This window comes from Peromyscus californicus, unplaced genomic scaffold (genome assembly GCF_007827085.1).
Source record: "Peromyscus californicus insignis strain IS unplaced genomic scaffold, ASM782708v3 Scaffold_9__1_contigs__length_137607984, whole genome shotgun sequence".
NCBI classification, from domain to species: Eukaryota; Metazoa; Chordata; class Mammalia; order Rodentia; family Cricetidae; genus Peromyscus; species Peromyscus californicus.
In genome coordinates this window covers 63,227,179-63,240,176 of record NW_026294617.1, presented here as the reverse complement: position 1 = coordinate 63,240,176, position 12,998 = coordinate 63,227,179, and the positions used below count along the sequence as shown (strand labels likewise).

Here is a 12,998-nt window from a genome sequence, read left to right as displayed (position 1 = left end):
TTCATGGGGGTAGGAACATGTGTCACCCAGGAAAACAGCAACAGAGCCAAGACTGATCCATTGCTGGTCCTGTTTGAGTGGTTGTGTGTTCAGTTTTATGGAAAGTCAGAGAAACCTGTGCAGACTGTCTTCAGAGGCCCATTCCTTGTCTTCATGTAAGACCAGCTTAACCTGCCAAAGGGAGATGGTTCTCTGTCTACGTTATAAACAGCTTTCAGAGAGGAGCGCGTCTGCCTTAAAAGCCCTAAGTTGTTTTGAGTTTCTCCAACAAAAAGAAATTATGAGTGTTTGTGGTCACTGTCTAATCTGTCATCACATATTGTACATATGTCTGGAAACGTCACACCTCTCCACGCTTGTGTGCAGTTACTGTGTCAAAGAAAAGTGAAAATGTATTTGAATACCCTACATTATAATAATAAATGCACCAGGAATTTACATGGCCCACGAGATAAATGAGGTATGCTGAACAATTTTGCATTTCCCTAACCAATAGGTAAGTACTGTAGAAAGTACAAAAGGAACACATACAGACTCAAGTCAAACTGTTTACTCAGGGCTTGCTTCTCTTAAAAAAAAAAGATCCTTTTATTTGTAATACACATTTGAAGTTTAAAAATTCACATTACACACGATTACAAAGGAGTTAGTAGAAATCTCTTTAATTTCACAACTCTGATCTACAAAAAATGTGAAAAATGCCGGGCGGTGGTGGTGCATATCTTTAATCCCAGCACTCGGGAGGCAGAGGCAGGCAGATCTCTGTGAGTTTGAGGCCAGCCTGCTCTCCAAAGCGAGTTCCAGGAAAGGCGCAAAGCTACACAGAGAAACCCTGTCTCGAAAAACCAAAAAAAAAAAAAAAAAAAAAATGTGAAAAACAATATTTTTTTCATTTCAAGAGTGAATGAATACACACCAAGTTTTATTAAAAAAATGTAAGTAAGGGGCTTGGGAGATGGCTCAGTTGGCAAAATGCTTGCTACACAAGAGTGAGAACCTGGGTGTGGATTCTTAGCACCTGTATAAAAATCTGAACGTGGTGGTGCCCACGTGTAATCCCAGTGCGGAGGAAGCAGAGGCAAGAGAATTCCTGGGGTTAGCTGGTTAGCTAGTCTGGTTGAATAAGGAGCTCCAGGTTAAGTGAGAGATCTTACCTCAGATAATAATATGGAGAGTGACTGAGAAAAGAAAGCAGATGTCAATCTTTGGTTTCCACACATGCACATGTAAATACTTGCAGTACACACACACACACACACACACACACACACACACACACTAAATAAAAATATGAGCAAATGGTACATTACAATTTGGAAGAACTTATCATATGTTGAATGGAGACTTATGCAATAACGAATTACCTTTATGTATCTACTCTAGCCGTACCTGCTTCAACAGTGTGAGGCTGTCATGATGGCTGCCCTCTTGCTTATGTCTCCAAGAGTGCTGCTAAATGCTCTGAGATCTGTGTACTGTGCCTGGGATGTCTCTGAATGAGTGCCCCCTTGTCTCTATTTCTCCTGATGTAGAAATTTGATCATAATATTGTCTGGCACTTGGACAGATTTGCCAAATCTCAAAAAGAATTTTTCTTGTTTTCCTCAATATGACATTTCCCATACCAACTTGGTTGAAAAGAGGAATTCTTGATTTTTAAATTAAAATTTAAAAAGCCAATAGAACTTTTCTCTTAACCTCAAAAATGGTGTGGTTAAAATTTGAGAAGGGTTAGTCCTTATTTTTCTGAATCATTTTTCCCATTCATGTATTTCAAGTATCCCTTTGTGCAGACAAGAATGTGCTCTGGGAAGCAGGGCTTTCTAGTGCTTGGAGAGTGTCCTTGGAAAGCCTAATTTGCTTAGCAGGAAGGTAATGAGGCTGAGTTTATGCAGTTGCAAGCATTGCTTTGGTGGCTTTGGGAGTGATTCCTTTTGCTCTTAAGGTGTACCCAGAAGCCCTTTGATAACCATCTTCATGCTGGAAGAAATGGTGTTTACATGTTGCAACTATCTATGTTCTGCTTTCAGAAGTATTTAGCTAAATAAGGTTTTTGATTTTTAAGATATAATGGGCTGCTCTTTATGTTGAAGGATTGTCCTATTGATCACTGGGCTGCTTGCCATCATTCCCTTTTATAGAATTAAAGAGATACATTGTGAATTAGGATTTATGTAAACAATCCATATTAGTTGTTTTTCTATTGCTGTGACAAAACACCATGACTAAAATACTGTATAAAAGAAAGCTTTTAATTAGACTTACAGTTTCAGAGAGTTAGAGTCCGTGATGGCAGAGCAAAGGCATGGTGGCGGGAATAGCTGAGAGCTCATATCTTGAGGAGGCAGAGAGAGGAATATTAGATTATTTTGGGTGTGAGAAAGGGTCTCACTATGTAGCTCTGGCTGTCCTGGAACTCACTATGTAATATAGACCAGGCTGGCCTAGAACTCACAGAGATCTGCCTGCTTATGCCTCCCAAGTGCTGGGATTAAAGGAATGTTTCACTATACCTGGCTGAGAGGAACACTGGAAATGAGTCATTTGAAACCTCAAAGCTTGCCTGCAGTAACAACAAGGCCACACCTCCTAATCCTCCCCAAACAGTTCAAACAACAGGGGACCAAGTATTCAAACAGGAGCCTATGAGGGCCATTCTTATTGAAACTACCACACAATCTTCCCCCAACTCCCCTTGGAACTACATATTAGTAACCATTTTCACAATTCTACCATCAAAATGATGCTGAGGCATTGATGAGGCAAGATGGTTATTTAAAAGTTTTGTACTTGGCTCTAGGCTTCAGTGTAATTTTAGTCGTAGACCACACACAATATCAGTCAGGTTGGGCAAGGCTATGCTGCTGAAACAATTGCCACCCAAACAACAGAGATTTGTTTCTTAGGGCAAAGATTTCTGTGGGTGGCTGTTTTCCAGGCTCAGAATTCTCAGCTGCTTTATGTTATGATGCTGCTATAATAAGATCTGCACACACAATTGCTGGATAGACAGAGAGAGCCCAAGAGCCCATCACTAGATGATAAATACTTCCATTTGGAAGTGGTGCACATCAATTTCATTCACATCTGTTGGACAAATCCATAAGAAGGCCCTCTAATTTGAGGGGTACAATATGAATCCTAACTTGTGGCTATAGGTAGAAAGAAACTATGTAGAGGAGGCAGCACTAAGGCCACCACCTATATGTAAACACTTCACAACAGTTGTGAATTGTTGGGGCTGGAGAGATGGCTCATCATCTCCCAAAAGAACCATTGGCTGAGAACCAAAACTTTAATCCATGGGCCTCCGTGGACACTTATCCAAACCATAGTAAGTCCCCGGTGAGAGTTAAAAATAAAGCACTTAGACAAAGTACACAGTAAGTACTTTACGTATGTGCTGTTGTTTTCATTTCACCAGGCAGGCCATGGTGTCTTGTGGCAGCCAGCTCCACCCACAGAAGCTGCCTCTGGGAGCTTTGCACACGGATGCAATGAGGCATTGGGAGACTGACCCAGCTCACTAGCGGAACTGGACTGTTACTCAACTGTTAAGGACTGGGTCAGGACCAAAGGCCGTGCTAACATCATGGGTAAGAAAGGAAGCAAACCCGAGTCACACATTGAAAAGAAAGCCAAGCTCGCTCAATTAGAGAGAGATCCAATTATTTTTCAAAATGTTGCTGTCATTGGAATTTGGACTGCAAGTCAAAATTGTGTTACAAAATAGATGACAAGCAGTTGAAATATTGACTGAGGGAAAGAGTCTGGGCATGCCAAGAAGAATCCTTGTAATTAATCTTCCCTGGTAATCTCATCAGGGTAACCATTGCTAATTAGAAACATGTTTTGTCAGCCCATCCAGATTCTAAGCCTGGTGATGGCAGGGGTTCACCACAACCCCAAGACGATGGTATGTTTTTGCATACAGCAAGAGTCTAATCAGTGTCGTCTGTTACGGTTCTGCATTGAAAGCTAAACAAGAAATCACACTCTCAAGGCAGACGCAGAGCAGAAGATTTTTCCTGGAATGGGGCCATTGTCTTTTCCAATTGCAGCCCACGTGGAAAGGGTGAGTTTGGTTCTGACAGTGTGAGTGGCAACATCTGGAGTCTGGCCTTCTACCCTGGGCCTTGACCTCCTCTTTCAAAACCGGTAGACAAATACCTTGTAGAAAATTCTAAACAGTGAAAGGGTGTGACCCTATGAAATCCACCAGGGCAATGTCACTGCCCCTTTGCACGTAAGGTCATCGTATTGGTCTAAACAGAAGACTTTGACTTCTCATTAATACACTGCCAACTTCCTGCCCATCATGCTGTCCGACATGGTGCTCATGATTGTTCATTTAGAAGACTTAAGATGCTTACAGGCAATATCTTATGCAATTAAGACTCTGTGTAGCTTTTTTTTTATTGTATTAAAATATTCAAAAAATAGGCTGGGCAGTGGTGGCACACGCCTTTAATCTCAGCACTTGGGAGGAAGAGTCAGGCGGATCTCTGTGAGTTTGAGGCCAGCCTGGTCTACAGAGTGAGATCCAGGACAGGCTCTAAAACTACACAGAGAAACCCTGTCTTGAAGAACAAAACAAAACAAAACAAAATTCAAAAATAAAACCTACATTTATACCATTTTTAATTGTATAAGATAGTTCAGAGATATTTGTATCATATGTTAACTTTGAAAATGAAATCACCATTCACCTGGTGGGTACTTGTGACTGTCTTAGTCAGCTATTGGTTGCTGTGGCACAATGCCTCACCCAACAGCTTGAGAGAGAACGTCACTTTTGTCCCCTCTGTGGCAGATGAAGTTGAGCAGCTCAAAGCAGGAGGCTGGGGGTGGGGAAGGTGATGTTAGCTGGCTTTCTCTTTTTCTTCTCTGATTTCGTCAGGACCACCACAGGGTAGAATGGTGACGAGCACATTTAGAGTGGGTCTTCCTGCCTTAGTCAATTGTTTCTAGAAACCTCACAGACATACCTACAAGTGTGCTTTCCTGATCCCGAGACAGTTCTCAACCCTGTCAAGTTGTTAAGATTAACGGTCAGGACTCATTAGCACTTTTACCAAAGAAAAGCATGGGACGGAAAAGGATAGACAGCCCCATTGTGTAACAAGTTCTCTCAGTAACGTTTTTGTAGATGATTGGATGGCACCAGAAGTGGAATTCATTGACCAAAATGAAAATGTGCTCTTAGCAGGGGCCATTATTCTTGCTATGTTTTTCTCTTAATAGAATTAGATTTACTCATAACCGAGTGTAGATTATAGTTTCCTAAGCTGAATGACTGACTCTTCAGAAGCCACCACAGTGGGGCAGGCTTGGTGGTTCTCCAGCCTGGCAGAAGATGCTAACAAACTATATTTTCCTCATGGTAACTGCAGCTTTGCAAAGACCATCTTCCCTCTTGGTGACCCTGATGGGGAGCATAGGTATACCACCTTCCTTCTCACCTGAAGAGACACCCCAAGTCCCTTTCCTCCCACTGGGTAAGATGCTATCTGCTTCTCAAAGTCAGTTTCAAATACTCCTGTCCCCAAAGTAGGAAGAAAATGGCAACAGCAGAAAGAGACCATGTATTTCATAGATTCAAGAGTGAGGAAAGGAGGAGCCAGTGGAGCCGAAGGAAAATCTTTACACATTTTTAATTTCTGGATAGAAGGAGCCAACTATGTTTGATATGGAGGTGACAATTTTTTTTCCCATAGAGAAATTTAGGTCTTTCGTGCAAAATGATAGAATCTAAATGTTGGGAAAGATGTTGGAGGCCAGCTGGCCTTTTTTTCCCCCGATCTAGTATCGTGCTCCTGACACAGACTCTGAATTCTCCTAGGCATGGACACTCCCTCCTGAGCTCTTCCACAAGATAGTCTCTCCTTATTGTGACCTGCACTTGCCAAACAACCCTCAAGTAGGGCAGCAAGCTGTACTTGTTTGCTAGGACTGTGATAATAAAATACCCTGAGGGAGGGCCTTCAATTAGACCTTTGCCTTCCCACTAGTCTAGGATCAAGGCTCTGCAGGGCTGGTGTCCTCTGAGACTGCTCTTTGTCTTGCTAATGGATGGCCGCTTTCTGTTTTGCTCTCAGAAGTTGATCTGTCTGTGCATACACATCCTCTTCTTACTAGGACATCAGTTTGTGTAGACACTCAGGCAAGCGCTCATTTCCAAACGCAGTTACTTTCTGAAGTGCTGGGAGTTGGGACTTCAGCATATGATAGCAGGATATGGAAGTGGAAAGGCCCGTACTTCAGTTTATCACAGGTGTTCTGGGAAGATTGAGGCTGGACAACCAATGAGCATCAATGAGCCTCAAAGGTCTTATGCTGAGAAATGGATTCTCTTACCCTTTTGGGATCCTTACTCAATAGAAGGAAAAGGACTGGGGGTATCTCTTCAGGAGAGAAGGAAGACCAGGGCACACCAGTGTGCCTCAAAGGTCTTACACCATGCTGAAGCATAGCTTCTGTTAGTTTTTGGGGTGCAGTGATAGACAAGGGGCTGCCGGGCATGAAGAACAGCTGCCTTATTTAAACAGTGCATTTTTTGATGGATTTTCTTTGTGTTGGTGCCAAGATGTACGAAATGCTGTGAGGTAGTAGGGGAAAACCATCAACCTCAGGCATTAGAAAGGCGATGTTCATCAGTCCAGATGCTGTCTTGGAAAATGGGCATGAATGCTCTTCACCGCTGTAAATGCAGTAGAAACATGGAACAGGATCTACTGTGGGAATTAAAATGAAAGCAGGGAAATCAAGGAGTAGGGTGAATAGGAACTCTAAATTCTCATTATCCCACCAAGAGATCTACTTAAGCTTGGTCTAGCGGGGTCCCTCTCATGTGCACAGAGAGGGATCCACATCTATGATACTACTCAGTGTACTCCACCAGCTGGTTGTTGCCAGTCCACAAAGACACATGATATGGCACCAGAATATCAATCTACAATGTCCCTAAGCACAGTGTTTGCTTTAGTTTTTCCTGTGGCCAGACTTTCTCAGTGGAGGAAGTAGTATGTTGATTGGCAGAGTGAGGCAACCTTCACATCACCATCAGAACAGTTCCAATTTGAGTTTTGAGCCCAGGAACATATGAATAGAGAGGTATCTCTGCCCCTATGTCCCGGTAGTCACCCAAGCTCCTGGCCTCATTATGGAGGAATGTCTTTGAGGCTCAGCATCTGGAATTATTCCTGGGAGGCTTGCTGAGTCAACTTCTTCCTAAGCTCCCAGAAATTGGAAGAAATGAGTCCCCAGGGACATCAACTTCATTTCTTTTCATACATTATTGTGCCGTAGCTTATTACCAATGTCTTTGGTATGTGGATATCATCTGAATAATCCTGTGTGCACAGACTCAGTGATGTTTCTGGATCCACAGTACTGAAGACAGTGCTTTGGACCGTGGTCACTAACAAGCCGGTTGGCCATGCTCACTGACACCTTTCCACAGGGAAACCCCACCTTTGCTCATCGTCTACTGTGTCTGGGTGCATTTGACGCTACTTGGACGTATTCTGTTACAGTTGTGACATTGTCTTACATACCTTGCTTGACTCTCTGTCTCCTCCTAAAAAATATTATTTGAGATTTTATGAGGGAGACCCTCCAAGCATCATGGCAGGCAGGGAAATGAACCATGGAGAGATGAGAATGAAAACTCAGTTCAGCCTGACTTCATCAGGCTGGATCAAACTTCTAGAGAGTTGGATGCCAGGCGGTTTACGGCCAGCGTATTTAAACACAGTACAATTTGGGAACAAGTTTCTTGGTGTATTGTAAACCCCGGTGCTCAAGGAGGCATACGTACTTTGATTCCACTCAAAGTATGTGTCATTTCTTCCAAGGAGGTGGGATCTGGAGATGAGCTGCCTGTACTGGCTTAAGAGCCTAAGGAAGGATCTGGCCTGGCCTCAGCCATAGGAGAGCACAGAGGTCATTTAGGATATTAGCCATTTCCAGTTCTGTTTGGGAGAGCCTCTGGCTATACAGATAATGTAAGGGTCATTTTGACTACTAGCCACTTCTGTTCCTGTTCTGGAAGCTTGATATGGCCTGGCCCAACAGATAATGCAGATCACCAGGCTATTTATCACCTCCATTTCCTAGCTTTTTGGATGGAAAAATAGGTTGTATGTCCTTCCCTTTGAAAGGACAATCCTTCATGCTTAGCATTACTGGTTTCTCTGCTGATCTATTCATACACCTAACAATTTTAAATTGCATTGCATTAATTGATTGTGTGGGGTAGACATAAGGGCTGGGGCGGGGGTCGGTGGGGGTGTGCATGTGCTGTGATGTGGGTATGAAAGTCAGAGAAAAACTGGCAGGAGTTGGTTCTTTCCTGCTACCACATGGGTCCTGGGGATCAAACCTGGTTAGGTGGGAAGTGCCTTAGCCCAGGTACTTTAAATACAGTGCCTGCAGTCTTCACTATAGCAGGATGGCAAGAGGAATAAAGGGCATGCAAAAGCAAATGGAGAAGTTCAACCATCCCTATTTGCAGATGACGTGACCTGTACTGAGAAGATCCTCTGACTTCACTAGATAGCACTGGTAAGTGATCATTTCAATAAAGTAGCAAAAAAAAAAAAAAAAAAAGGAAGTATAAAAGTCAGTAGCTTTTTATATACAAACAGTAGGGCCTCTGACAAGATTTGAACCTTTCAAACTGCTCAAGGAAAACAGGTAAAATGCTTCAAGAGATAAGTATAGCCAAAGATGTTCTGAAAAAAGACTTAGGTCTTTCAGGAAATGATGTCACGAGCGGATAAATGGGATTGGGTGGGATTCAAAAGCTCCTGCACAGTCAAGGATTTGTTGAGTGAAGAGACAGCCTACACAACAGGAGAGAATCTTTTCCAGCATACATCTGAGGTTTACAAAGAACTGAAAAAATTAAACATCAAATTCCCAAATCATCCATTCAAAAAGTGAACAAATAAACAGACGGTTCTAAAGAAGAAAGAAAGAGAGAGAGAGAAAGAAAGAAATACAAACATCTAACACAACCAGCTAACAGAGCTATAAAGAATACTAAGCTCCCTTAGTTGTCGGGGACACATACATTAAAACTATATTGTGACCTTATCATCAAGAAAACAGACAGCAAATGCTGGTAAGGGTGTGGAAGAGAGGAACTCAGACAGGAATGTAAACCAGTCACCTGGAAGCTGAAACTACAACTACCACCACTATAGGATCCAGCTCCACCACTCACAGCCATTGCTCCGAAGGAACCTAAGTCAGGACACCATCGAGACGTTTGCAAACCAGTGTTCATTGCTGCGCTATTCATAAACATCCATCAATGATGGATGGTTAAAGAAAATATGGTATGTCTAAATAAGGGAGCTAGTCAATGGTAAAGGAGTGAAGCTAAGTCATTTATAGGACAAAGGGTGGAACTGGAGTCCACCGTTTTAAGCAAAGTAAGTCAGACTCCATGTGGTGGTTTGAATAAAAATGGCTCCATAGGCCCATAGGGAGTGGCAGTATTAGCAGGTGTGGTCTTGTTGGAGTAGGTGTGGCCTGGTTGGAGGAAGTGTGTCACTAGGGGTGGGCTTTGAGGTCTCTGATGCTCAAACCACACCCAGTGTGGCATTCTCTTTCCACTGTCTGTGGATACAGATGTAGAACTTTCAGCTCCTTTCCCAGCATCATGTCTGCCTGCACCCCACCATGCTTCCTGCCATGTGATGATAATGGACTGAACCCCTAAAACTATAAGCCAGTCCCAATGAACTGTTTTTCTTTACAAGAGTTGCTGTGGTCATGGTGTCTCTTCACAATAATAGAAACCCTAATTAAGATAAGCACGAAGACACATCTCATATCTTTTTTCCTCATATATGGAATATATATACATATATACTTTATATATATATTTCTTATATACATACCTTATGCATTATATATACCACATATGTATATACACCATATATAATACCATATATATATATTCTCTCTCTCTCTGTGTATGTGTGTTTGAAAGCAGAAGGGGTTATTTGAGGGGAGGGTGGAAGGCATAGAGAGGAGGGTAATAGGGGTGAATATGAACAAAGCTCAATTATATATACAAAAATACAATGAAACCATTATTTTGTATCATAACTTAAATACACACCAGTTTAAACAGACAGGGCTTAGTATGAGTAGTTAGAATATTTTGTGATCACAAGCAGAATTCTGCTTTTTAGATTGGGATTTGGTTTATATTGCCCAAGTAAACCAAGTGTCATATTATGAAAAATATACAAATTGCAACCCATAAGAATAGCAGGAGAATGTCTTAAGAATATGGATGATTGTAGAGGGCACGAGGTCTTTGTGCTCACAGAGAAGCATGAGGGTAACCAAGTCTGGAAAGCACATAGGCTTGTCTCTTCAACTAAAGGGATGTGTATCTGTTTTCTATCAGGGGGCTAGGAGTGGATGTTGTTAATAGCCTGGTGACCTGTGCTATCTGCAGGGCCAGACCACACCCAAATCCCCTAGACTATTATGTTGATTTCAGACTCTTCCTCCCTATATCTTTATCTTGAGCATTTGTTCTCAGTCAGTAGAACCCACCCATCCTTAGGGGAGATGTCACATGTTCTTTGTAGCTTGTGGACCTCTATCTGATCCTACCCTAGGCCCTTAAGATGCCTTAAGTTTTACTGTGCACATGGGATTGTGATCATTGTCACCAGAACACTTTGTTTTCCAAACTGTACAGTACTTAAATATGTCTTATATAAACTGCCTGGTGTCAGACTCTGGAAGTTTGAACCAACACTGGCTAACTAAGCTGTGCTGAGCTGGATTTCTTTCTTGCCTCTCATGGATCAATCCTCTGCCAGTCATAAGCGGTTTCAGGGACCCCCACAGATGACTATGTGTTTTAGTTTCAAATCAGAAAATTCACAGAAGTATGTGGTTTGAAAGCTAGCTGTTGATTGATCAGCCCTTCTGTTTACAGGAATGCAGGCAGAGAGCCAGAAGAATGAAAGTGTCCATGGTCACACAAAAGGTTAGTGGACGAACTGACCCATAGCTGGATTCACTCAGCCATGGGACTCAAGTGTACACTAGTGTGTGGTCATATCACACAATAGATGTCCACTCTCATGGCCTGTATCTATCAGGCTGACTTTCCTTTGTGCTGTGCCTCTGAAGGCATTGGGTGGAATGCTGGGCATCATAATGCCCATCAGGATGACAAACAGAATTGAGAAGGGAAACAGTGAACAAAAGTACTGAAAGACTGCAGAGTCGGGCACACCTAGGTGCGCTGACCTGTAATCAGTCTTTCTCGTTGGACTTTCTTTGGACTGCCAGCCCCCAAATAATGACATGGAAACTTATTATTAATTCTGAAAGCTTGGCCTTTAGCTTAGGCTTGTTCCTAGCTAGCTCTTATAACTTAAATTAACCTGTTTCTATTAATCTACATTCTGTCACGTGGCTCTTTACCTCTCCTCCATTCTGCATGTCTGACTCCCTCTGTGTCTCACTGGAGTCTCTTGCCACACCAGATTCTAACCTTGAGTTCCTCTCTCTGCCCAGAAGTCCCTCCTAGTCTTTCCTTCCTAGCTATTGGCCATTCAGCTCTTTATTAAACCAACCAGGTTCCTTAGGCAGGTGAGACAAAATATAGACACATCTTTATGCAGTAGAAAATAAATATCCTGCAACATGTCCCCCTTTTTGTCTGAATATAAAGGAAAGATTTTAACTCTAACTCAGTAAAACTATATACAATAAGAACAATTATCAGGTAAAAAAAATCACATTTACAATGTCCAGCCCATTAGTATTTGGCAAATTCAGAGAAAGTACTCTATTATCTATCCTATCTTGGTAAATCCAAAGTTTTACACCTAAACCACTTTCTATCATAACTTGCATTACCATCCCAAAAACACCTTTTTAGTCCTTGAAAGATTTTCTTTTAATTTTCACTTATTCTTTGTGTCTTTCACATCATGCATCCTGATCCCACCCATCTCCTGTCCCCTCCCATCTGCCCTCTGCCCCTGCAACCTCCCCGACAAAATAAAACAAAATAAAATTTAAGAGAGAAAAGGAAAAAAAAAAAGAAAGGGAAAATCTTATCATGACAGCTTCAGTGAGACACAGTGAGTCACACAGTAAACTTTTATCTATATATCTTTACATGCAGGTGTTCACCAGAAATAATCACTGGTCTGGCTCGAGGTCCCTGGTCTCTGCTACACCATCGACACTGGGCCCTCACTGGGACTCTTCCTGGACATCTTGTTGCTGCCCTGTGTCATGGAGAGCCTGCATCCCTGGGTCCAAAGGACCCCCCCCCCCCCATACTCCAGCAGAGCACAGATGGGGCAGGTGTTGGGGTAAGCCAACCTTAAACCTAGTTCTGGGTCTGGGTAGTTGCAGGGTTGCTCAGCCCTCCAGTTCTCCCCGTCTTCACCACCAGGGTGAGCTCTCCAGCATTGCCTTGTTAGTTCACCCCTTGCAGCAATGAGCAAGGGACAGAACCAATTCTCCTGCTTTCACACCCTCAGGTTCAGTTCTCCTACACCTACACCTTCAGGGCCAGCTCTACTGTGTTGGCCAGTTGAGGTATAGGGGCTGCTCTCCTGACTGCTGCAGCTGATGAGGGGCAGGGACAGCTCTCCTGCTCTTATGAGACCTCTTGGGGTGAGCTCTTCCAAACCTGCCTCAGGTGTTGATGGGTGGGAGACTCTCCTAATCCATGCCACCACATGACAGATGAGTAATGGAGACAGCTCTACAATCGTCACAACTTTGGGGCTGGCTCACCTACTCTATCATGCTGCCTGGGCAAGGTGCAGGGTCCACTTTACTGAATGCTGCAGGTAGTAAGGGGGAGGAATAACTCCCTTGCCCACCACAGGTGGCAGGGGCAAGGAGGTGGGGAGTGAATCTTTCCTTTGCCCTCACTATCACATGGCAGATGAGGAGGGTGTGGCCAGCTATCCCACCCTCACACCGTCAGGGCA

The 12,998-nt window shown here is 43.0% G+C and overlaps 2 long non-coding RNA genes across 3 annotated transcripts in view; both read left to right on the top strand.

Moving 5' to 3' along the window:
- LOC128105239 (uncharacterized) overlaps positions 1–12,998 on the top strand; it is a 99,773-nt gene that overhangs the window by 43,307 nt on the left and 43,468 nt on the right. The gene's annotated exons all lie outside the window — the stretch shown is intronic.
- Positions 974–11,758, top strand: LOC128105240 (uncharacterized). The gene is made up of 4 exons (XR_008216300.1): positions 974–3,596; positions 3,860–4,075; positions 8,516–8,565; positions 10,973–11,758. It is a non-coding gene; the product is annotated as an uncharacterized LOC128105240 (long non-coding RNA).